General features: G+C 38.4%; 1 protein-coding gene and 1 non-coding gene across 23 annotated transcripts in view; one reads left to right on the forward strand and one right to left on the reverse strand.

Annotated features, from left to right (window-relative positions):
- RHOBTB1 (Rho related BTB domain containing 1) overlaps nucleotides 1-25,913 on the reverse strand; it is a 141,036-nt gene that overhangs the window by 83,500 nt on the left and 31,623 nt on the right. For 4 of the 22 annotated variants that reach the window (XM_063817605.1, XM_063817601.1, XM_063817593.1 and 1 more), the window contains exon 1: nucleotides 292-479. The gene's annotated coding sequence lies outside the window, so the exon portion shown is untranslated. 22 annotated transcript variants of the gene reach the window in all.
- On the forward strand, nucleotides 16-25,772 carry LOC104008184 (uncharacterized). The gene is made up of 3 exons (XR_010146895.1): nucleotides 16-273; nucleotides 23,039-23,123; nucleotides 25,458-25,772. It is a non-coding gene; the product is annotated as an uncharacterized LOC104008184 (transcript).

Genomic DNA, 25,913 nt, shown 5'->3' on the forward strand with positions numbered 1-25,913 from the left:
ACACGATTGGATTTCATTCATGAAACCGGGGCCTGGTGTGTCTGTGCTCTGGGACACGGGTGGCAAAGGTGCCTCGGCTCTACGCAGACCCGACGGGCCCGGGCACGGAGGCGGATCGCCCGGGACAAACCGACACAGAGCATGGGAGACCCCGGCCCTTTCCCCGCGCTGCCGGGAGGGGAGAGTCTGGGCCATCTGTGTCCCCGTACCCCAGCCCCAACATCCCACCCACTCCCGTGCCTTTGCTGGCCCTTTGTCCCAGGCTCTGGAAAAGTAAGTTGGGCCACTAACCGGCTGGGCAGCATGGCTTTCTTCCCCCTAGGAGCTGACCGGCCGCGGACTCCGAGGGAGGACATTGGCTTTTGTTTCAAAACCGAGCCCAGCTGCTGACTAAGGGCTGCATTAGCCCAGCCTCCTCCTCCCTGGGCGGCTGCACGTGCTGGCTGGCTCCTCCACTCTGGGTTACCTTCCTTCGCGACTCGGCGGGAGGGGTCCCCCCAGGGGGCGTAGGGACGCACCGCTGACCCCGACCCGGGTACAGAGGTGATTTATAACCTCTTGCAAATGGCTGAGTGAGGAGGTGAAATTGACTGTGGCCTCCATGGGCTGTCTTGGTCTTCCAAGACAGCCCATGCCTCCTCACAGAAACTTCTCTCTCTTCCAGGCTGACCGTGAGTTCTGAGGACAGAACCAGGGGTAGTTTTCATGCATTCGCATAAATGCTTATAGAGTGACAAGATGCCAGGTGCCTTGCCAAGCTCTACAGAGGTGACAGTGAAAGCAAACAACCGGGTCCCTGCCATCGGGGAGCTTTCAGTCAGCCTGCTAAAATTAGTATGCCTTATAAAACCCATCACTCCTAGCCTGTAAAGAGATCACTGGGGAATACACAACTGTGTTCAGCTACCCAGAGGAATGAATATATTCATTTAATAAACCTTTATTGAGTAGGCTGTGTGCAGAGAGCTGGGGATACAAAGACGGAAACAATGTCATTCTTGGCCTCACCAGTTCTCAGGTAATGTGTTCCTGAGATACTGAAGGACTGGGAAAAGAGAGTCCATCCTATTATAAGGGATGCTTCTTTGGCTTATCCCCCCAAAAACAGGATGCATGAAAAAAATTCTAAAAGCAAACACACTTCTTGGTCCCTCAGTTTCTTCCAGGAAACCGTCTTCAGTTTCCTGATGAATTACCCTCCAGCCAAGATTCCCAGGTGAATTCCAGTCCAGTGGATATTTCTACTCTTCCTCGCTTGTATTCTCTTGAAGTCAAAGGCTTGCCTGGTGCCCTCTGAATCCCCCAGAGACCCCAGAAAATAGTGGAATCCAATGTTTTTACGAGTAAAGTTATCACCGGCAACCTCATTTGTTTAAGTCATTCCCACGGCAGTATCTTTGAAAATGGAGTTACCAAGGCCCTAGTCTTTGATATCAGAAAGAGAGGGTAGTGAAAAGTCAAGTACAGGTGTCTACTCTAAGAACATATCCAAGAGGTGGGTGATCATTTACTTGGCATAAAACTGACTTCCCGGCCCAGGCGGGTGGCTCACGCCTGTAATCCCAGTGCTTTGGGAGGCCGAGGCGGGCGGATCACGAGGTCAGGAGTTCGAGACCAGCCTGGCCAACATGGTAAAAACCCGTCTCTATTAAAAATACAAAAATTGGCTGGGCGTGGTGGCGCACGCCTGTAGTCCCAGCTACTTGGGAGACTGAGGCAGAAGAATCGCTTGAACCTGGGAGGCGGAGGTTGCAGTGAGCCGAGATCGCGCCACTGCACTCCAGCCTGGGCGACAGAGCAAGACTCCTTCTCAGAAACAAAAAAAATACAAAAAACACTCACTTCCCTTAGTATTTTGCAAAATGACTCCATCTTGAAAGGCTTAAACAAAATACATTCTTTTCAGGTACAAATTTCTTGGGAAACGTTAATTAACCCTGTTCACTCCTAGCAATCAGTCCTCTTCATTGCAAGCCATTTCTCATCAAACTGCCCTGGCAGCTAAAAAATAGGGTAGAAACTCAAAAGAAATGGGAATCAACATGTATCGCGGCCCTCATATGTGGGGGGCACAGGGTTGGGTGGCTTAAAACACATTTTCTCGTGTAATCCCCACAACAACTGATGAGGCAGATGCTATAATTATCCTAATTATTTTACAGACGAGGTAACAGGCATGGAGAAGTTAGTTTTCTGATGTCTTGACAGTTGCATTTGCACCTGGGGTAGTCTGTGCCAAAGTCTTATTTTATCACTGACCTGCTTTTTAACAGCCTGCTTTTCCTCAGTTTCTTCCATTTTCTCAGTTCTAAATTTAAAAAAGTTCAGTGTCATGCTTCTCTTAAATAATAGGCAGGAGCCTATACCAGAAAGACACACAAAGACCCCACTTGGCAGGGTACCCTTCAGCTCTTGACCTCCACCCCCAGGGCACACCAAAGCTCACAGGCTTCCAAAAGATGCTCCTTCTAAAGGGGATAAAGAACAGTCAGCCATGTTGGAATTACCTAGTTGAATGCCTAAATCTGAGGGAAACTGGAAGACCTTTCAAGAAAATAAGTTGATATCAACAGTAATTCAGATAGAGCAGAGGAAAAGTCATTGTTCTGGAAAGTCCCTCCAAACAAGGGCAGTGATCAGAGAAAGACGTTGCTACATGGTACTATGCAGCCCCAAACTTTACTTATAAAATCTCAGACTGGGGAAAAGTTGGAGAAAATGCAGCAAGTAGTACAGACCGTATTTTGCTAATAGGAAAAGAGAGAAAAAGAATCATATCAAATAACGCCAGTAATCACTGTCATGAATGTATCTCTGCTCTTATTTCCATGAAAAGATCCATTTTTGTATACTAAAATCATTGCTTGCTGATAGAATCAGTACCATTCCCTTTAAGTGAACATAAAAAACGGTACCCAAATGGAATTCAGGCAACATTGTATCTTTAAACACTTTCATTTTTCTATTGCACAAAGGTGATTTTAAAACTTTTGACTAGCTTTTATGGCAAATATTTTATCAAAGTCATAGGATTAAAAAAAACCCACAATCGAGACATAGAATTGTTCCACTATCACAAAAGAATCCTCTCATACTACCCCTTCATATTTGCACACCCAATCCCCAACCATTAATCTGTTCTCCATCTCTAGAGTTTTTTTATTGTGAGACTGTTATATTAATGGGAACATAAGTATGTAATGTTTTGAGATTGACTTTGTTTGTTTGTTTGTTTGTTTACTAAGCATAATGCTCTTGAATTTCATCCATGGTGTTGAATGTATCAATAGTTCATTCCTTATTATTGCAGAATTAAATTTTTATTGCATGGATGTATCAGAGTTTGTTTATCTATTCACCCACTGAAGGGTATTTGAGTAGTTTCCAGTATTTTGCTATTAATATTATGAAAAACACTTCCGTAAACATTTGTGTATAGGTTTTGTGTGAGCATGAGTTTTTATTTCTGTGGGATGAATACGGAAGAATGCAATTGCTAGGTTGTATGCTAAATAAAAAACTGCTAAACCATTTTCCAGAATGGCTGCACCGTTCACATTTCCACCAGTAATGTATGAGAGATCTCCACATCCTCACTAGCATTTGTATTATCATCATTTTTTACAAAGTTTCACTTGTTATAATAGTTGTGTAGAGACAACTCATTGTAGTGTTACTTTGCATTCCCCTAGTGAATAATAATGTTGAATATATTTTCATTAGCTTTTTTTGCCACTCTTATCTCCTCTTTGCTGAAATATCTGCTCAAGTCTTTTGCCTATTTTATAATTGGATTGTCTGTCTTTGTACTGTTGAGTTTTTAAGAGTTTAAAAAAATACATTCTGGGGTGGTAGAGTTTTCAAATTGCAAATTAAGTACTACCATCCCAAGGGAACTCTATTTTCAACTCAAATATATTGTTCAACATTTCTATTGCCATCAATTTTATCAAGAACATTCTTAGGTAAGAGAAGTACTTACATAAAACTCCTATAGAAAGGGTCTTTTTGGGTTTATTTTATAAGACTGCATTTCAGTGGTTGGTAAGAAACAGGGATACCTTAGCCACGTGTAGCCGAGGCTGAGCCTTGTGACAGGCGCAGATGCCTCCCGGGGCCAATGCAGCTGGTCACAGCAGTGGCTTTGTCCAATCAGGACTAACCTAGGAAGAGAGATTCATGCTGTCCATCTCTCTGCTCTGGATGCAGCATGTGATGCTGTCATTGGCTATTTAGAAGAAATTATCCTGGATGATGAGTTCCAGGAGTTACAGAGAAATTTTGGGGACTAGTACTAACAGGGGTTTGAAGCACGAAAGAGAATAAGCTCATGTATGGCCCATTTTAAAGAATAAGTGTCTGGTAGAAAGATATATTGAGAAACAGTTGTTGGAGTAGATTCTTGCAGTTAAGCCAGTGGCTTTAATAACACCCGACAACTTTTTGGCATCCTAAAGAGGAAGAGGCTGGTGACATATTTATGCTGCTCATGCTTATGGATTTTCTGACTTTTAAGGAAATGCTTCTGGACTACAGAGGAGAATAAGAAGGCTGGGCACTGGCCTTTAGCAGTGGTTTAGTGGCAACTTCCTTGTACAAATCATTTTACATGTTAGCTTCTAGCAATGAGGTCAGTCTGGACAGCATAGGCCTAATAGGCTGTTGGGCTCCAGCTAGTGATGACAAACAGGAAAGACTGACTGTTCTGAGGCTCTTCATTAATGCTAAGTATTGATGGGTCATAAAGAAAATGACTTGACCTCCTGCGACCTCTGTTTCTCCTAAAATACCTTATTGCGTTCAGTCACTCAAGTATTCCTGCTAAAGTAGATGCTTCTTCAAGGTGCTTCTGAGTCAGACAAGTCTCAAACAAGATGATGTCCAGCCTTCCATCTAGGGTCCCTTCCCCAGCTTTCATGTCATGGATATGTCAACATCAAGGCATAACCTACCATCACTAACCCTTTCTGTCCCAAATACCACGGGCTGTCTTTGAATGAATCTGTGTGTTCATAGTTTTTGCACTTGGGTAAAAGTGAAAGACCCTTCAGCCTGAGTGGCCCAGCTCTGCAGGATTTTGACTACTTGGGAATTATCTCAGGTATTACTCAGACCAACTCTTCAGATCTCTAAAGCTCCTATTTTCTTCCCACTGTTCTGGGGGAAATTGGAGCAAGTTTTGGTGTAGGAATCAACTAAAAAGTAATGTATTTTTCCTAAAAGCTACAGGTGGAAATTAACTCTTAGGTTTGCAGTCCAGTTATGACTGTTGGTATTGATGTGGTTTTCAGGTGAAGCTTTTTTTTTTTTTTTTTTAAAGCATAACTTTGGAAACAAATTTATAGATAAATACTCAGGCTAACCTAATGGATCTATTCTTGGCATTTCCTATGATTACCTATTTAAAGACAGAAGCATTAGATACTGTGTACTTTTCATTGTTAGTTCTATGAAGACAAAGTATCTTTTCCATTGCAGTTTCTATTTTACTGGGCACCAATGAAATGTAGGCTATGTACTGAAAATAGACCAAAAGGTAACCTTTTCTTATAGCATGTTACATTATTTGTGTAGGTTTGCCTAAAGTCCTCTCTGTGTGGATTCATTCATTAGGTTTTCTGTTGGGGTAGGGTGAGTTTGGTAAAAATGTGATTTTGCAAATTCTGCAACTCTAACTGCAGTCTTTCTGTCAAAATTTGTCCTACCAAGATGGTGTTCCACTGGTCTAGCTCAACATGCCTAAGAGGAGGTAGCAAACAGTTTTTATGGTCATCTGTCTGACTTTGTTTAGGCATGGCATAGCAGATTGGAAAACATGTATGTCACAACTCTAGAAAAGAAAAAGACAACAATTTAATGTATAATGTGTATCTTTGACATTTTCAAAAGCAAAAATATGATTTTGTACTGGAAAAAATCTACATTTGAGAAATTTATTTCATGAACTACATTCTTAATATTACAAAAGGTGTTAATGCTAGATTTCAACTTAACCTAATTAAAAATCAATTACATTTATGTGTCATAGCACATTTAAGGCTATCTTGCCTGACCACCTGTTTCATATAACTTTCTCTTTATGAAACAAGTTTAAAAAACCAAAAACGAAACAAAGATTAAAGGGATCAGAGGGTAACAGAAAGAGAAAGAAAACGGTATTGTATTTTGGCCATCTCACTAACTAGGATGTAATTCTGTGCTACTTCCTTAACCCACTACACCGCAAAGTTCCATATGTCAAATGGGGACAAGAATAATAACTTTCCAAAAAGTCCTTAAGGGGACTAAATGAAATAATGTTTGTGGAAAATGTTTTGTAAGATGTAAAGCTCTATACCTACTCGTAAGTGTAAAAATGGGCTCATTATGAGGCCCCTTAAACAATGCTGTGCAGCATAGGGTATCATTTGATTTAGGAGTGCCAAAGATGAATAATATAGCAACTGTATCATTCCCCCAACTCCTCCCTCCCCAAATGCTGACTGTAAGTATTATACATAAAATCTTCCACCAAATTGTATGAGGTAGAAAGTTTAGTATTTGAGGTTTGAATGTTTTGCTCTGCCGTTGACTTGCAACTGCTGTGTCTTCTCCTATCTGTACAAGTTAGCTAAACTACATGCAGAAACTAGGAAAATAAGTGGACTACGAATACATACACAAACACCCTATTTCAGAAAAATAATTTCCCCTATGTTCATATCACATTTTCCTGCATACCAAGTATCTGTAATATACATGTCATTTAATCTAACCCTGATCTTCTGACTATGTGGATGCAAAGCTTTTGAAGTAATTTAGTGTATAGTACACTAACTTGTATATAGATACCACTTCAAAAGGAATACAAGTGCTTTAGAAACACCAGTGTCCTGGAAGGAGACCTACCCATCAGTTCCTGGAAAGAAGCTGAATTGTGAGGCTTTCCTTAATTGGCACCACCACTCCTTTCATAATGGTTCCTAATCTAAAAGCAAAGATGACCTCACTTCTTGCGCTTGACTCAATAATATCCTTCTCTCTGCACACAATTTCAGAGTATCCTTAGCTCTGTAAATATTTATGCCTACTTTAATACTTCACATGACCTAAATTTATCATTTGGTAAACTCCCCCTTTATGGTCAAGTAGTTAACTGCATCACATGTGGGTGACATAAGCCATTAAACACTTCAGGATCAGCATTGAAGGTGCACAATCACTTAGCTTGTAAACATAAGCCGATGATTCCAGGGATCAGAGGCTAAGGCTCACATCCTGTCACGGTATCCATCTTAGAGGAGCTTGAAGATTTGGTGAGAGGCACGGAAGCTTCATGCTTCTCCATCCCCATGGCGCTTTGAATGGCACTTTGGGCAGGAAAGTGCATAGTCAATGGTTGTTAATAATGGTAAATGATTTGGGAGGCCAAGGCGGGCAGATTGCCTGAGGTCAGGAGTTTGAGACCAGCCTGGTCAACATGATGAAACCCCGTCTCTACTAAAAATACAAAAAATTAGCCAGGCATGCTGGCAGGTGCCTGTAATCCCAGTTACTCAGGAGGCTGAGGCAGGAGAATTGCTTGAACCCAGGAGGCGGAGGTTGCAGTGAGCTGAGATCATGACACTGCACTCCAGCCTGGACAACAGAGCGAGACTCTGTCACCGCCCCCCACCCCCCAAAAAAGGAACGGTACATGATAAAACTTTTATAAGACAAGTTAGTTATAATTTCTTTTAATCACTCATATATAAAGGCCAGCTATATGATTTATGACAAAGCTGGAATTTTAAAGCTGGAATTTTAAAACTGTCTTTTATGGTGTTATCTGTTCTACTGTGATCACTGTCAACACTGATCACCCATGAAAAGGCACTTTGAGATCATAAAAAATGTTTCACAAAGATTACAGTGTCATAAACAAGTATGGGACTAGTGCACATGACAATAATAAACACCAAGATCACCACCTGCCTTTTTAAGCTGTAATAATACTAATTAGCACTTAGTAAGTACCCACTATGTGTTGGGCATGGAGCCAAATGCTTTTACACTCACTTTCATTAACTCCTCACAATGACTTAATGAAGGAGGCACCACTATTATCCCCATTTTATAGATGAGGAAGCCGAGGATCAAAAAGAGCAAGTCATTTGCCACAGGTCAAATACTTAGAAAGTATTATTCATCTTAAAGTAGGTACTACTGACAGAGAAAGATTCTACTTTCATATAATTAGCATTTCATATTTACCCTTCCCTATTCATTCAAAGTATTGCTGATTACAATGCATGACATCACCCTATATACTTGAAAGACTAATGGGCTACAGCTCATCTTAAATTCTGATATTAAACTCAGGTAAACTACCTTAGTATTTTATATATCCAAAGTTTCATGTAGATTAAAGGTTGAGTAGAGTTGAAGAGAACTGATCTCTATGATGTGACAACTTCAGTATTCTCGGGGTCCTTGACAAACAGCCAATACTTGTGGATCAGGTGTCGATGAGCGATATGCCCTCACAACCACGAATTCAAAGAAAACACAATTTGTGGGAAAACACACAATGCAAGCTTTAGTTCATTCCTTGGGATTTCCTTAACAAATTAAACTATTGCTCCACTTCCTGATGAAACAAGCAGGATACTACAGTGATTGTACCTTGTGCCAGCAAGGTCAGGTTGATGAGATAAAATGGGAAAGTCATGCGGAAAAACACACAGCCCATTTCAACAGATGGAGTTATTATAAAATTTCATTTAAATATATGGACAACATGGGTAAGGTTAGCCTCCTCGTGAGTGTATCGTTTGTTCTCAACTATTCAAGTAGAGAATAAAGATTTCTCAATGTTTAAGTATCCATATCTATCCAGTGGGGGAATAAGCTATACACACAAGATCCCATTAGTTCTAAAGTGAGGCTTCCTTCTTCTTAATTCTTAGCCAATCCCATATCCTTGCTGAAGGCCCGGCTTGTCTCATGCCTTTCTCTGAAGTTACATGGCACCTGAAGAAACAGTGGCATTTGTGTGGGATGAATACCAAATGAGACACTCCTAGGAAACGAAAAGTAGTACCTAAGCGACTTTTGTCTTAACAGTTTTCAATACCTCAATCCGAACAATTCCTCTTTTTAATAACAGAGGTGATATGCCATGTACTGTGAAGATAAGGAGTTCTGTTTTCTATAGAAAGAAATCTATCACACCTGTTGTTTTTATAAGTATTATCATTTATACTGTAATTACAGTATACAGTATACTGTTATTACAGTGATAACAGTATAGTCTAGTGTCATAACAGTATCTTGTTTATACTGTAATATTTCTGGGCTTGATGTTTCTTCTCGATAAAACAGTTGAGGTGGCTAATGATGAAAAGAAAAAGCATATATATCCTGAACAATAGTTTATAAATCGAAACACAAAGACACATGAAAAACCCTTTGAAATTCACTTTCAGTTTATACTGTTTCCTACTACACATTAATGAGGGACTGAGATATTGGGAGATAGAAAAATGTCCTGTTAAAAGAAACATTAAGTTATATCCAGTGTAATTTTAAGCTTTAAATTTACTTTAACTCTATTCCATGTTATTGGGGTTTAATCAATGAAAGTGGTGAACTTGGCTAATTATAACCACTACATTTTAAAAAAGTGTATGTGTGTGTGTGTTTGTGTGTAGTTTTATTTATTTATTTATTTGGCTCTACAAATACAATGAACATTAGCCTGGTGAGAATATAGACCATTGGCTTGAAAGTAGAAAATGCCTCAAGCCCGGCAGTTATCAGCTCCTGTGGGAGAATTTCCTTGGGCAAGTCAAGTCACTTCTCTGAGTCCAGTTTCCTCCTTTGTAAAATGAAAGTGCTCTGAGTGGAGTAAAAGAGTTTATGACGGACCAGAGTACCAGGGTTATTACACTCTTCATGTTGAAATTATTATAAAAATACAGAAGATATAGCAGTCTCAAAAAGGCTTTACACTTTTATTTTGGAAATATTTAAAAACATATTCAATGAGCACTGAATGAATTCTTTCCATGTTCTTATTAAATTAAACTGACAGTTTTAGTATTTACTCACTGATGGCTATCATTTGGCTTGGGTTTAGGGTTGCCAGATAAAATAGAGGACACCCCATTACATTCAAATATCCCATGCAATATTTGGGACATACCTGTACCAAGAGATTATTCAGTTTGTTTAAAATTCAAGTGTCAGTGGTGTCGCGTATTCTTATTTGTTAAATCTGGAAACCTACTTGAAAAAAAGGATGAGAAAGAGGAGGAAAATTGGATGGAAGGAAATGTGACAAAATTATTTTTGAAATTACCCAAATAGTGAATTTAATAAATAAAAGGAGATAAGTTGGTCAAGTAACATTTCCCAAAGTGTGTTCTGTTGTACCAGCCCTGAGTGAAACTATTAAAAAAAGGGAAATAGTCTTTTATTATTTAACATAAATGGTCAAGTTTCGGAAATAGTTCATATTTTATCCTCTTCTTAAAGAAAATTATAATTTCTAATAAGGGTTCTCAGGGCATTTATATGTGAAAGTAAATTATGCATTTATAAGAGGGAAATAGTCCACCTTGAGCTACCCATACTTATTTGACAAGGGGAATCTTTTCTTTTCTTTCTTTCTTTTTTTTTTAAGATGTAGTCTCATTCTGTTGCCCAGGCTGGAATGCAGTGGTGCCATCTCTGCTTACTGCAACCTCCGCTTCCTGGGTTCAAGCGATCCTCCTGCTTCAGCCTCCTAAGTAGCTGGGATTACAGGCGTGCACCACCACTTCCAGCTAATTTTTGTATTTTTAGTAGATGGGGTTTCACCATGTTGGCAAGGCTGGTCTTGAACTCCTGATCTCATGATCCGCCTGCTTCGGCCTCCCAAAGTGCTGGGATTACAGCTGTGAACCACCACACCCAGCCAGCAAGGGGAACCTTCTTTATGGTTTTAAAATGCCACAATTCAATTCATGTGTTAACTGAACACACTTTGTGAACATCAGAGTAAATAACAAAAAAATGCTGTACAGACATGGATCAATCATGCACAGCAATATAACAAGAATGCTTCCTTCTGATTGAGCAGGGTAATTATTCAAGGAGTATCTGTCCTGAGCTATCCCAAACCACAGAGAGTTGCTAGCTATCATTACAAAGCACAAATACTTCCATTTGAATTGCCAGACTATTGTGTACCAGCAATGCTGATTATAAAACAGAGTAATTAGAGTAGCAGAGAGGCAGCTGACTCAGTGTAAGAAAGCCTTCCCTTAGTCTAAATTTGTGGTCTACAATGTGTCAGTTACAGATACTCAGAAGGGTCCAGAGTTTGAATGCAAGGGAAACAGGAACCCATATGTGCATCAAACTTGTTTACAGCTTGAAAAAACAACATATCACTATCTTGAAAACTAAGGATGTGCTATCACGATTGATGAAGTATTTTTCATTTAAATATTTTGTTACATTTATAACAACTTTTAATTATTAATTTTCTCACTCAACACATTGAACTACTATGATGTGGTATTCTGCAAAAATATCACAGTGGGCCTCATTTGTTAATAGTCTGGTAATACAGTCATGCATCCCTTAACAACAGGGATAGATTCTGAGAAACATGTCCTTAGGCAATTTCATCGTTGTGCAAACATCATACAGTGTGCTTACACAAACCTAGATGGCATAGCCTACTACACACCTAGGCTATATGGTATAGCCCGTTGTTTCTAGGCTGCAAACCTGTACAGCATGTTACTGGATTGAATCCTGTAGACAATTGTAACACAATGATCCGTATTTGTGTATCTAAACACAGAAAAGGTACAGTAAAAATATGAATAAAAGACTAAAAAAATGGTATGCCTGTATAGGGCATTTACTAGGAATGGAACATGCAGGACTGGAAGTTGTTCTGGGTGAGTCAGTGAGTAAATAGTGGGTGAATGTGAAGGCCTAGGACATTACTACACATTCCTGTAGACTTTATAAACACTGTACTCTCAGGCTACACTATATTCATAAGATAATATTTTTCTTTCTTCATTAATAAATTAATCTTAGGTTACTATAACTTTTTTATTTTGTAAGCTTAATTTTTAAAAACCTTTTGGCTATTTTATAATAACATTTGGCTTAAAATACAAACACATTTAGCTGTACAAAAATATCTTCTTTATATCCTTATTGTATAAGTTTTATTATTTTTAAAAGTGTTTTATTTTCATGTTTTTACTTTTTAGACTTTTTTTTTTTGTTAAAATCTAGGACACAAACACACACATTAGCCTAGGCTTACACAGGGTCAGGATCATCAGTATCACTGTCTTTCACCTCCACATTTTGTCCCACTGGAAAATGTTATTATCAAACAGAGTAATTAGGGTAGCAGAGAGGCAGCTGACTCAGTATTAGAAAGCATTCCCTCCATCTAAATTTGTGGTCTACAGTGTGTCAGTTACAGATACTCAGAAGGGTCCAGAGTTTGAATGCAAGGGAAACAGGAACCCATATGTGCATCAAACTTGTTTACAGCTTGAAAAAAGAACATATCGCTGTCTTGAACACTAAGAATGTGCTATCATGATTGATGAAGTATTTTTCATTTAAACATTTTGTTATATTTATAACAATTTTGTCTTCTGGGGCAATAACATATATGGAGCTGTCCTCTCCTATGATAACAATGCCTTCTTCTGGAATACCTCCTGAAAGACCAGCCTAAGGCTGTTTGACACTTAACTTAAAATATATATAAACAGGAGTACGTTCTAAAATAATGACAAAAAGGATAGTAAACACATAACCAGTAATAGAGTCCCTTGTTATCCTTATCAAATACTATGTGCTGTACCTAATTGTATTAATATGTTCTATACTTTTATATGACCGTCAGCTTTGTACATTTGTTCACAGCAGCAGCATCATAGAATGTGAGTAATGTGTGGTGTTCAGATGGCTGTAATGGCACTAGGCAATAAGAATTTTTCAGCTCCATTATAATGTTATGGGACCGCTGTCGTATGTGCTGTTCACAGTTGACTGAAATGTCATTATATGGTGCAGGACTGTAGTCTTCTGAGGGACTTAATGGTTCCCAAATTGGTGCAGTGGTGCAGCCACCACCAAGCCTTACGGTCAATACAAATTCCCCTCTTCTCCCATCCTCAAAACCAACCAATCTGAATCAAATGCTAAAATGATATTGAAAGTGCTAAAAGGCAGATCCAAGTGAGTAAGTAGTGGTAAAAGAAAAAAAAAAAAGGTTTTTGGATAACTTGGAAATTTAATAACCTGCTTCTGAATAATTGAAAGAGATTCATAACTTGTCCAATGGTAATGATATTTATTGAATGCTCACTCCATAGCTGACACACTGTTCAGTGCTTTTCCCACTGTATCTCATTTACCATTCCCACTGTACGGACAGGAAACCTGAGGTATGGGAGGTTAAGTCACTTGTGCAATACCACATCCCTAGAAAGGGGAGTTCAAGGATTAAAACTGAAAGTCTAAATGAAACTCAAATTCACATCCATAATACAATATTACTGAAAAGTGGAATGACTTACTGTGAGCAGACACCACTTGTGAGTGTCTGCCAGAACAGATACAGACCCCACAGTTAATCTCATTAAAAAGCCAGTAATTGGGTCCTCGGGACATGTGGTGAAAAGACTCAGTACACAAAACAGCCAATGTCAAACTAAAGGAGGTAGAAAAGTCAAGCACCTCTAAAGGAAAGAAATCATAAGGAACTTGAGGTGAACCCATTTTTATATGCATAAGGTTGAAGCCTGAAAAAATTTAGTTTTGAGCACAGCATGTTACAAAGAACACTAATGGGATTCTAAATTTTCTGAAAATATGTCCAATATAAAAATGTTAAACTCTCACTTCTTTAGAAGCCCAAACTTCTGAGCCAACCATCTTGCAAAAGGAACTTGACAGATTTTAGTTTTTAAGAGGTTTGGGATCTTAATATTGCACAGGTCAGAGAAGTTAAAATTTTTCTTTTTTATTTGAAGAGTAAGAATAATGGATCTATAGGGCAAAACTTGGAATTGAAACACTATATAGATATGGATTTCCAAAACATTTTTTTTCAGGAGAATCTCACAAAATATCAACCATCAACCACATCTTCAACACAGAAGACAGAGTAGAAGCTTTTTGGGTTTATGTTGTTGTTTTGTTTGTTTGTTCAAAAAGGTGTCTCACTCGGTCGCCCATGCTGGAGTACAGAGGCATGATCACAGTTCACTGCCTTGACTGCCTAGGAAGAGGTGATCCTCCTACCTCAGTCTCCTGAGTAGCTGGGATTACAGGTGTGCACCACCATGCCCAGTAAATTTTTGTATTTTTAGTAGCAATGAGATTTTGCCATGTTGTGCAGGCTGGTCTCCAAATCCTCAGCTCAAGTGATCCTCCTGCCTAGGACTCCCAAAGTGCTGGGATTACAGGTGTGAGGCACCGCACCTGGCCCAGAGTAGGATATTTAAATAAAAAGACTTCATTTTTGTAATTAATATAGTGGCATCTTCATTTTGGTAAACTATTACTTTGGTGGTCTCCAGTGAGCCCTGCCTCCCAGTATATACAAACAATAGTACATCAGGACTAAGTGGTCAGGAATGCAAAGTTGCCTCAACATTCAAAAATCAGTCATAAATCACCACATTAGTAAAATAGAAAACCATATGTTCAAGAGATACAAATAAGCAACTGGTAAAATGTAACACCCATCTGTGACTAAAAAAATACAAAACAAACTCTTATCTGAGTGTTTAAAGCAAGGGAAAGACATGGCCACATATTTGCTGCTTAGACTGAAAGGTTCTTTATGAAACAGTCACAGTTCTTGCTCTTGGAAAACGGACCTACAGTATGGCACTCTCAGGAAAAAGTTTCCAGGGATGTAGGAGAAAGCAAAATCCAGATATCTAACTCCACCATTTGAGGAACAATGCCAAATACTGATTGCCAAGTGAGCAATAGATTTACTCCAGATCACTTTAAAAGCTACGTGGACAAGAAAGGACTCAGACACACAGTCCATTAAAAATGTGGTTGCTCTACACATCACAGGCAGCAGTGCTAATGGATGTTGCTCACATGTCTCTGAGCCTGGCTGCTATTGGCTGAAACAAAAATGAAACAAACAAACAAACAAATAGCTGAACTTCTCAGTCCTACAGTGATGGCTCTGGCAATAAAAATAACAGGCAGGAGTCAGAAAACCTGAGTGCTAGTTTTGTCTCTGCCACTTTCCAGTTATGTGTACTTTGGAAAGACACTTTATCTCTCTGGGCCTGTTTCTGCAACTAAAAAATAACTAGATGGGACTTGGAATGAATCAGAACTGAGTAAATCCTGGCTCTATTCTTTCCCATCTAAGTGATCTGTGCCTCAGTTTCCACCTCTGTATAATGGGAAAGAAACCTCAAAGTGTTTCTTTGAAGATTAAATACAATTATGTAAATAGAGCACTTAACATATTCACTGCACATATTAAACACACAATAAAGGCAGATGTATTAATGTTAAGATTGAGCTATTAAGCTCTAAAATGCCATAATAATAAACAGTAGGCTGGAAACACTAATTTGTTCTGACATGGAGATTGGTAGGTGTTGTAGAAAGCTTTGAAATTCTGTGTATCCTGCCTATCATCACAGGTGGTACTGTAAGAAGCTTTATAATTTTAGCAGAGAGGAAAACAGAAGGGTAGACATTCTTGTATGATTTAATCTTGGTAATGTACCAATGATTTCATTACCATGTGCAAAAAACTATGATGACATTTCTTATACTCTGTTAAGTACTAAGTGAAAAATCTAATTAAATGATGCTTCCATAGAATTTCCATAGAATGTAATTAATGTGACAACCAGAACCCCCTATTGATTATGCTGGTGAATTTAATCAAATAGTATGTTTACGTAAGTAACACAACAGAGTCTGACGTCTAGTCAGACGTGTGGATCTTGCCAGTTGTAAATAAACTACTCACACAAACAAAATGGCCCCTTAGAGAACTAGAAATTTAATAATCTGTATTTGTAACATAATATATTGTACCAAATAAATGACTGTTTTATCTGAAAGTCATATTCATAGTATCTGTCTGAGAGTTTGAACTATTTGGTTGGATGGAATATTAATACTGGAAATATTCTTGAGTGGGGTTTAAGTTATATTCCTCTTGGATCATGTCCCCACCATACATCTGATGCTTTCTTATTTATGGGAGATCATAATCCAAGTCGTAAAGAACTTGAAATGATTACAATTAGATTGCATTTTCTGTAGCCTCTTGGGCTGCCCTGGCAGCTACCCCTAATGGCCTGCATCCTTTGATGTCAGTGGGTGCTGCCTCTTGGCAGCTACCTTGTTGCTCACCACTGCTAATATCCATGAGCTTGTTATTACCACTTCAGGAAGATTTTTTTGTCACCATCATGTCCACAGAGCTGACAGCAGGATTGTGGTCATTGTCAATCTCTCCCCTTCTAAAGCTCTTCTTTATCTTTTCATTGACTTGGGGTTCGTGGGGGTGGAGGGTGGTTAAGTATGGGGATTCACTAACTCTATCTGTACTGTACTCAGAGAGTCAACTGTGCTTTACCCAGCCCCTCTTTTTCTTCTAGCCCTTCAACCAACCAAAGGAAAGGGGTGTGGGGCTGTCATTCTCAAAGGACCCTGGGGCTTCCCAGGTGACTTCAGTTGGTCTTCTGTTGATGTTCAAGAGGCACTGTGGCATGCCATGCAAATTACACTCAAAATAGAGCTCACAAAAATGTCCTTGTGAACATATAGGAAACCTTGTATTCAGGAAGAACATACTATGAGACACAGTATGCCTAGAGCTGGACACATCTGGATTAGAACCCTGGCTCCACTGCTTACTAGCGGTACAATTCTGGATGTATTATGTGACCTTGCTGAAGCTCTGCTTTCTCCTCTCCAAAAGAGGGGCAAATAACACCGGTGCATGAAGTATACTGCCATTCACACAATAATAACACCATTGTGAATATTTAAATGAACATATAAGTAGGCTGCCTTGTACAATAAAATGAATACAATGATGTAGTAAATACAGCCTCATAAGAATGTCACATGGATCTAGATTCAGAATGAAAGCTTGTCTGAGAACCAGCTTAACAATTTTCAAACTATGTGACCTTGAGAAGCTCCCCCATCCTCTCAAATTCTTAGAGATGGGGGGACTTAACCATACCCACCTAGGATTAGCATGAAGTTCAAATGCATTGCTGTATATATGAAAGTGCTTTCACAAGCTATACATTCTAAGGAAGATAAGTTATTTTTCTATGAATATATTATTGCAATGCTATTAATGCAGTGGTGATTTATAACCTTTTTTTGTTTTTTTTTTTTTGAGACAGAGTTTCCCTCTATCACCCAGGCTGGAGTGCAATGGGGTGATCTTGGCTCACTGCAACCTCCACTCCTGGGTTCAAATGATTCTCCTGCTCCAGCCTCCTGAGTAGCTGGGATTTTAGGCATGCACTACCACGCCTGGATAATTTTTGTATTTTTAATAGAGATGGAGTTTCACCATGTTGGCCAGGCTGGTCTCAAACTCCTGACCTGAATTGATCCGCCGGCCTCGGCCTCTTAAAATGCTGGGATTACAGGCCTAAGCCACTGTGCCTGGCCCATTTATAATGGCTTTTTTTTTGTACCTGAGATCCAATGATAGGATCGTTGTAAGTGGAAATTTTCATAATGAGCCACAAATTAGAAAATGTCTATGCATTATAAAGTTTATATGCAGCTAGCAGTCTGTAATTCTTTGTTGGAACTAAAATTAAAATAATCTGGTTGTCTGTGACCACCAATATAACTCTTCCCAACAGAAAAAGAGATACTTACCTACAATAGATAATATATCAAAATATGCCCAATGACTAATAAATACAAGTGCGCAGACATGACAGGGGAGGAAGAATGATCATTTAACAGTAACCATTTACAGGTTTGTCTCAAATTGCAAATGCAAAATAAAGTCAAAAGTATTTATAAAGTCCAAATTGGATCTTATGTATAAAGTATGCTCTTTATACAAAATAATATTTGTTGCTTTTTAGGGAAATTTCCATACTTCAGGAAGAAGCAAATTATATAGTATTTTTTTCTGTATAAAATAATTTTCTAGGTCTTTATCATAATTTTGTTTTCCTCTAAAGAAGTTTTCCATTTAAGAAATATTTAAAGCTTCTGTCCTTCGGTAAAGTCTTAAAACAATTTACCATGATCTTGGAAAAAACTGCTGGCCCAGTCAATTTTGGGGAAGTAGAAATAGTTTTTTAAAATGTTCTGATTTCTGGTCCCATCGTAACAATTTTGTCTTCTTTCTGAGTCAGTCCTGGTTTCCCAAGCGTAACCTGTACACTGACAATACTGTGATTTTACTACTTTAACTCTTCAAAGCAATGCCACTTAAAATATCTACCAGTTTCAATGTATGCCATTCCTAATCTAGAGTTAGAATATCATAAATAATCCCCAGCCATGTTGTTAGGACTGAAAATCTATTTTCTAACATCTAAATAGTCTTGATTGTAATACAGACCACGGCTACAGATGTGATGGCAGAATTCTTCCAAGTATTGCAAATATGTATAATTTGCAACCAAAGCAATCTGCATAAACAAGTGATCACATAAACAAACCACACCATTTGGTTTGACCAAAAGTTATGGCAGGAATGTTCTCAAAGCCACTCACTGCTGTATGGGTAGGCAATTTTCATTGCCCTCCGCTCCATACAGAAACCCAAATGGCTCAGCAAGTATTGACTGAATTATAATTTTGATGTCATCAATCTTTTTCTTTGCATACTTGAGGTTTGTATGTTGCTCCCAATTTCAGATGATGAAAGTGAATTTAATCAGCAAATATTCTGACTACAATAAAAGAGATCCTGAAAGATAAATTCTCAGGTATTAGAAGAGGCTTTTAGGGCAACCCTGCAAAAAGGCTCCTTTGAAAGTTGCACCCTTTGCATAAAAATGTTTCTCAGAAGAATAAAATATTTAGGCAGCAACATTACAACAGAAAGCCTCTGCCTTAGAAAAATGCATATTCAGGCTCTCCCTTTGTCTATCTAGGAAGCTTCCTGTGGTTAGTCATCACCTTTAAAACATGAGGTCATGTGTTCCATTGGAACAGGGAAAATATTTCAGATCTGTGGTCCTCCAAAAGATATCCAAAGCATTTGTAAAAGGAGTAATGGTTTTTGTGTTATGTTGCTACTAAAATTCACAAGTTGGATACCTTCCTGTGTCATCCTTCCTTATACCTGTATCAAGTAATTTAGTATCACTTTCCAAATTACAAGTTCCCTGAAATATTTTCTTTGTTCCACACATTACCAACGATAGCATCTAATAATGGTTCTTAGACTATTAGGTAACTCCTCAGTGAATAAATGATTGGGTGAGTAGTCATTCAGTAATACTTAAGGATTGTTTCAAAATGAATTTCCAACTGAAGGGAAAAAACCTTGATTTGTTTGCCTTGACACATCTTGTCACCTTTCCCCACTGTCTCACAACATTCTCTACCCCCAAATTCATGAAAAATGCACAAAAAAGACCTACCAACCTTGGTGCATGTGTTAAGGCAGGCAATACATGCAAACATAAAATATAATCTTAGCAAAATGAGATTTTTCTTTTCCATCTTTGTAAAAATATAATGCATGCAACGTTATTTTCTAATAGGTAGTGGTTTTGCTCGTTAGGTACTTAGGAATAAACATGTTACTGCCAATCTGCTCACAGAAGACAGATTTGTGAGGTGAATTAGCAAAGAGGCTGGAGAGAAGTTTGGCGCCAGAGAGGATACAACTGATTATAAACCCTCTCCTGGGTTTTGGGCCACCACTGCCCTCTAGGGGACACATGGAAAATAAGCAAAGTCTCTCAAGCCAAAAATTTGAGACCTTGGGAAGTCATCTCATCCAATCAACTTGTATTAAGGAAGACAATTTTAAAATTACAATTACTTCAAGGATTGCTGTATAACCCTTAAAAACTTTACACTGCATGCTTTTCTAAGGCCACCTGCTTTGGAGTCACTCTTGTCAGATAAAAATTTCTTTATTATGTCTATCCTAATTTTCCTGCAGCATTTTAAACATGTCATTTCTTGTTCTATTAGAAAACAGCTGCTTACTATGACTAATGTGTTAGTCATTGTTTAGACTTTCAGCTTTTCATTTTCAATGCCCCAGAAACCAGAAACTCCAGCTCTTTTAGTCTTTCTTAATGAAGTTAGTTTGTACAGAGAAAAATATGCGAACATTTCCAAACTGTTACTTATTTCTGGGAAGAGAAGCTTCAATAATTTCAAGTGGAGAGCAAAGATCAACTTGTGATTTTTACAGGGTGGATTAAACTTCAACCTTCTTTATAAAAATTAGGGATAATATCTAATGTAATCCTACCTTATAGGCAGAAATTAATCTGCTCTTTCATTCCTAAAGTCTTAAGGAAGAATTTAAATTAGTAATACTAAAACGAAGTCTCTGGAAATAAACCCTCTGCCTTTGGGAGAGAATTTCACAACTTTAGGGTGATACTCAGGAAGAGTGAGTTACTTATAAGGCATCTATTTGTTCAACCATTTAACATTCGTTGAGTATGCCATTACTTATCAGATATTATGTTAGGGGTTGTACATATACAAAGAAACTTACCATTCAGTAGAGAAGACAAATATTATAGCAGCATATTTTGCCATGTATTAAATTTAATTGTATTCAATAAGTATTATTGAAATGCTTAAGTTTTATATATATTTTATACTAAACTCCTAGTACCTTGAGAATAGAGCATTTATTTTGCTCATCTCTGTATCACTAGACTCTTGGATGACTTAGTTTTTTAAAGTCTCATAATAGTCCTTTAAGTGGACTATTATTAAGTCCTCAGTTTATAGATGAAAAAAATGCTTCAGCAATTTATAAGCTAGCATGTAGTAGATTTAAACTCAAGTGTGTTTGTATTGTTGGTATCATGATTCTTCCCTATTTGTGTGCCTAGCATGGTGCCTGGCATGTAGTAGGTGTTCAATAAATATTTGTAAGAGAATTAATTGGTGTGCCTTTTGTGAGTAATGTGCTCTTTGATTCTAAGGTAGTATTTCAAGTGCTTCCATGTTTGACACAAAATAGGTCTTCAAAAATTAATAACTGAATGAATGAATGAATGAATGAATGAATACAGGTTTCTTGGCAATTCTTCAGGATTTTTCCATTACCTTAATTCTCATGGTCTATCCATAGTTGGGGAATAAAGTCATAAGACTAAATGAGACAAGTGTTTTTATGATGGTAACCTCTAACCATCCATCCTAGAATTCATTTTCTGCTAACCTCAGGACATCTGATAGGCCATTGTCTTGCCTTGTTGGCAATTTCATTGTTCGAAAATTTGAGGAAATAAAGGGAGGAACTGATATTTAAAAAAAAAATCAAATTCTAACTCATCGGGGGAAGTGGTTGGCCATGCAGAAATAACAGGAATCTTACAGACAATAAATATATAATTTTAAAAACTGTGATGGGGATAGGTCTGAAAAAATCAGACAAATATGGCAAATTTATGAGAACAGATTTTTTTAAAGTTCGAAGAACAGACTAGAATTCTATAGCATAAGAATTTGAAAGGAATAATGTCTTGAAAAGATTGAGATGTTTGCAAAAATTCTAAACATACCAAAAAACTTTTAATATTAGTTTTCTCTGATGTTAGGATTATGAGTAATTTCTTTTCAAGTTTATCTGTCTATATTTTTAGCTGTCTACAAAGTGACTTTTCAGGTGATCAAAGCAATTCTGATTATATTCTAAAAAAAAAAGCAAAAGTTACTTTAAAATAGCAAGTTCTACCATGTAGTTGCACATAATTCTGAAGTGAAAGACAGTTGGAGGCCAGGGGTGGTAGCTCACCCCTGTAATCCCAGCGCTTTGGGAGGCCAAGGTGGGAGGATCACTTGAGACCAGGAGTTTGAGATCAGCTTGGGCAACATAGCCAGACCCTATCTCTAATTAAAAAAAAAAAAGTTGGAAACTATAATGAAGAAACCACTACAGTGGTTATTATGTGATCTTCTTTCTAGTTTCTGTGTAGCTCTGCTTTACATAATCTTTAAACCATCTATTTTGCTTCATTAATTGAGCACACATTTATTGAGAAACTTCTTTTTTTGGTTCTTTTTTTTTAATCTTTATTTTTTTACTATACTTTAAGTTCTAGGGTACATGTGCACAACGTGCAGGTTTGTTACATATGTATATATGTGTCATGTTGGTGTGCTGCACCCATTAACTCATCATTTACATTAGGTACATCTCCTAATGCTATCCCTCCCCCCTCCCCCCACCCCACAACAGGCCCCAGTGTGTGATGTTCCCCTTCCTGTGTCCAAGTGTTCTATTAAGAAACTTCTATATAGCAGCACTGCGCCAGGCACTGGGGATACAAGTGTAAGCACGACAAAGTTCTTGGGGAGAAATATTATAAATAAACAAGGCACATCTTTAATTCCAGTTAACAATGGTGCTTTTGGGAAAAATAAAGCAGGGTGGGGGTGAGGGAGCGATGCAGTACGGTTGTTTCGGACACCACAGTCAGGGTTTGAGGAGGCACTGACTCTAGGTCGGAGACCTGAACGGTATGCATTGGCCCTGTGAAAATCCAGGTAAAGAGTAGTAGTCCGGGCAAGGGAATAGCAAGTAAAAAGGAAAATTCTCAAATGATCTCCGACCAATTAGAAAAAAATATATAGCAGAATACATTTAGGTTTTTCTTTGTTTGCTTGTTTTTTTTTTTTTTTCTTTTTTAGATGGAGTCTCACTCTGTTGCCCAGGCTGGAGTGCAATGGCCCTGTCTCGGCTCACTGCAATCTCCACCTCCTGGGTTCAAGCGATTCTTGCACCTCAGCCTCCAAAGTAGCTGGGATTACAGGTGTGAGCCAGTGTGTCCAGTCTTTGTTTGCTTTTCAGGTTCAAGGAACACATTGTTCCCTCAAAAAACAGACCGGCAGCTGAGAGAGGATGGCAATCCTGATGGATGAGAAAAAACAGAGCTGTAAGATTTTTTTCTTTTTGTTGTTTATGTCAAGGAGAGAATGATGTTTGGAAGGGAAACGATAGACTACTATTGCAGAGAGGGAAGAGAAGATGAATAAAGAGAGGGTAAGAGGACACTTTGCATTCTAAATGCCTTCAGGGGTGAGAGCTGTGTCCCTGTGTATCCATTTCTTTATTCCTTAGAAATGATTGCAACCCCAGGGCAAAGAGACAATGCTGGTGTTTCTATATTTTGATTAATCCAAATAAATTACCAGAATTTTATTGAAATGTGAGATTTGGTCATATTACCCTTTCACTTGTGTTCAGAAGTTGTTCCACTCAAAATGTCCCTGTTCTGGCTTAAATTTACTTAAGATGACTAGGAAGGGAGAAGTTCCATTATGCTGGTAGAAAACGGGTCTGGTCCTAGGAGAATTTAGCGCTGGAGGGAAAGAAGGGAGCAGAGGGACTGCAGTCCTAGGACAGAGGGACTGAATTGGAAACCTCCCCACAACCCCACTTCTCTGAACCCTGTTCTGCCTTCCTCTTGTTTTCTTCAGTGCCCCATGCTTTTCTCTCCTACCTCTTCACCAGCCAATTCAAATGTAGCTCCATCTGCACCTCTACAGGAAAACTGGTGCTCAATGTGTCTCTGGAGAAATGTAAATTATCTTTCTGGAAACCCAGAGAATGTCATTTAAAACCACAGAAAGATGACATGGAAGGGTGGTAAGTGGGTGTGGCATGTGGTCAGGTGTAGGAGTGTTCCTTTGTTCAATTCAAAATTCAAATGTAGTGTGTAAATGAATTTTGTTTCCAGACATATGTAATTCCTAGTTCAATGTTTTAAAACAGGAGTATGAGCACCAAAATAACAAGTTTTTAGTGTTTTGATTCTTAAAAATAGCAGGATATCTCTTATGTTGCAGACACAGAGCTGGGTGCTAGGGACAATGAGTAAGCTGAGGTCCCTGCTATCAATGAAACCTACTGAGCCCTTGCTGACCATCTTTGAGGAGCTGCAGAAAGCAGGAGAGGTGTACACAAGCAAAGGATTGTTGAATGTGGATCTGATTTTCAAAATGGGGAGGGAGATAGTTTCTCAAAACCTACATATAAGTAAGCCTCAAATAAACCATGGTGAGACTGACAGCCGGGCACCAAATGATTCACTAAGGAACAGATCTTGTAGACAAACATCATTTCCTTTCCCTGAAAGAGTTACTAGGTTAACCAATGGTGGTTATTAGGGTATCTGGATTTCTACAGGATGTTCGCCAAGGCATCACATGGCATCCTTGGGGCTAAGATGAAAAAATATGAGCAAGACATCAGGGGTGTTGGCAGTTTGTTGAATGGTCACAGCTAGAGATGGCAATGGATGGCAGTCTAGAAGGACATTTCTAATACTGATGCCCGTGTTCTTGTTATTGTCAATATTTTTAAAAAATCAGGTATTTGAATAAATAGAAAGTATAAGTATGCTAGTTAAATTTGCAGCTGATGCAAAGTTAGGATTTCACTTAGTGAGTAAGTGAGATGACAGAATTAGAATACAGTCTACATTCCAAATGAAAATAAAATTGAAGTTGAGATGGAACAAATTTAATGAGGTAACATTAATGGAAATAGATGTGAGGTCTCCTATGGAGGTCCAAAACAAACAAAAAACCTAAACCCAACTGTGCAGATACAGGGTGGGGCACATATGACTTGGCTTAGATATTTGAGAAGCACTTAGGAATTTCAGGTGTCACTCTGATATAGCAGCCACAAAAGCAACTTTGGTGTTAAGAGAAAGACAGTGCTTAGAATGAGCTGTTGCTAATTGTGCTTTATCCTGTTTTTGCAATACCCTGGGTTTGTAAAACATTAAAAATCAGAGTATGTTCAAGGGAAAGTGAGTAGGGTGTTGAAGGAAGGAAAACAGAAGAAATAGTGAAGTGTTGGAAAGGAGCTTGTCAGGGCATCAAAGAGGAAGTCGACAGTTCATTAGCCCCAAAGGTCACATCTGGGACCAGTAAGGGGAATTTATAGAGAGACACATTATGGCTCAGTTAGGATTTTCTATCAATCAGAACAGCCTGAATTTGGAAGGTCAAGAGAGTCCTATTGTCTGTGTGTTTTAGCATCACTTCAGTTGTCAGAAGAGTTTAGGATCATCATCTATGACCTTCAATCTTGGGAGTCTTCAGTTCTAGAGTTGTTTACTAGGCATTTATTACATCATAATATGACTTAGCTTTTTGGATCACTTTTAGGCTACGCTTTTAGTATTTAAAGAAATAGAATAAGAATACCTTGGATGATAATGGAATATAAGGCTTATAATCCCTTCCTCCATTCTCAGGTGGACACCTAAGAGAAGACTATAGGACTTCAAACATCAACCCATTTCAGTTCTGATGTCAGCAAGGAGAGAACTGGCAAACTGGGCCAACCGTTTGATTGACACATAGAAGGCCAACTGGGTAAAATCATTACTCAAAGACTGTATTTCCAGTGCACTCTCCAGTTGTATCTGGTCAGGGCATCATCCAATGCTGTGGATGAAGCTTGCTGTCATTTAGCAAAATGTCATAGTGATCACTGACTGTTTGCCTGTAATAGTTAATAGCAACCTTTCTGTCAATGCTATAATTAAAAAAATAGGTTATTTGTGGTTACAAGTCTATTCCAATTTTGCTTATTATATTAAAAATGCTTCCTAATTTTGAGTACAGTGGGGCTTAGGTGATTTGAGTGGTAGTCACAGCTTATATTCAGCATAACTAAACCCTACTCTCTTCAGGTATATAAACTCACT

This window comes from Pan troglodytes, chromosome 8, assembly GCF_028858775.2.
Source record: "Pan troglodytes isolate AG18354 chromosome 8, NHGRI_mPanTro3-v2.0_pri, whole genome shotgun sequence".
Classification (NCBI taxonomy): domain Eukaryota; kingdom Metazoa; phylum Chordata; class Mammalia; order Primates; family Hominidae; genus Pan; species Pan troglodytes.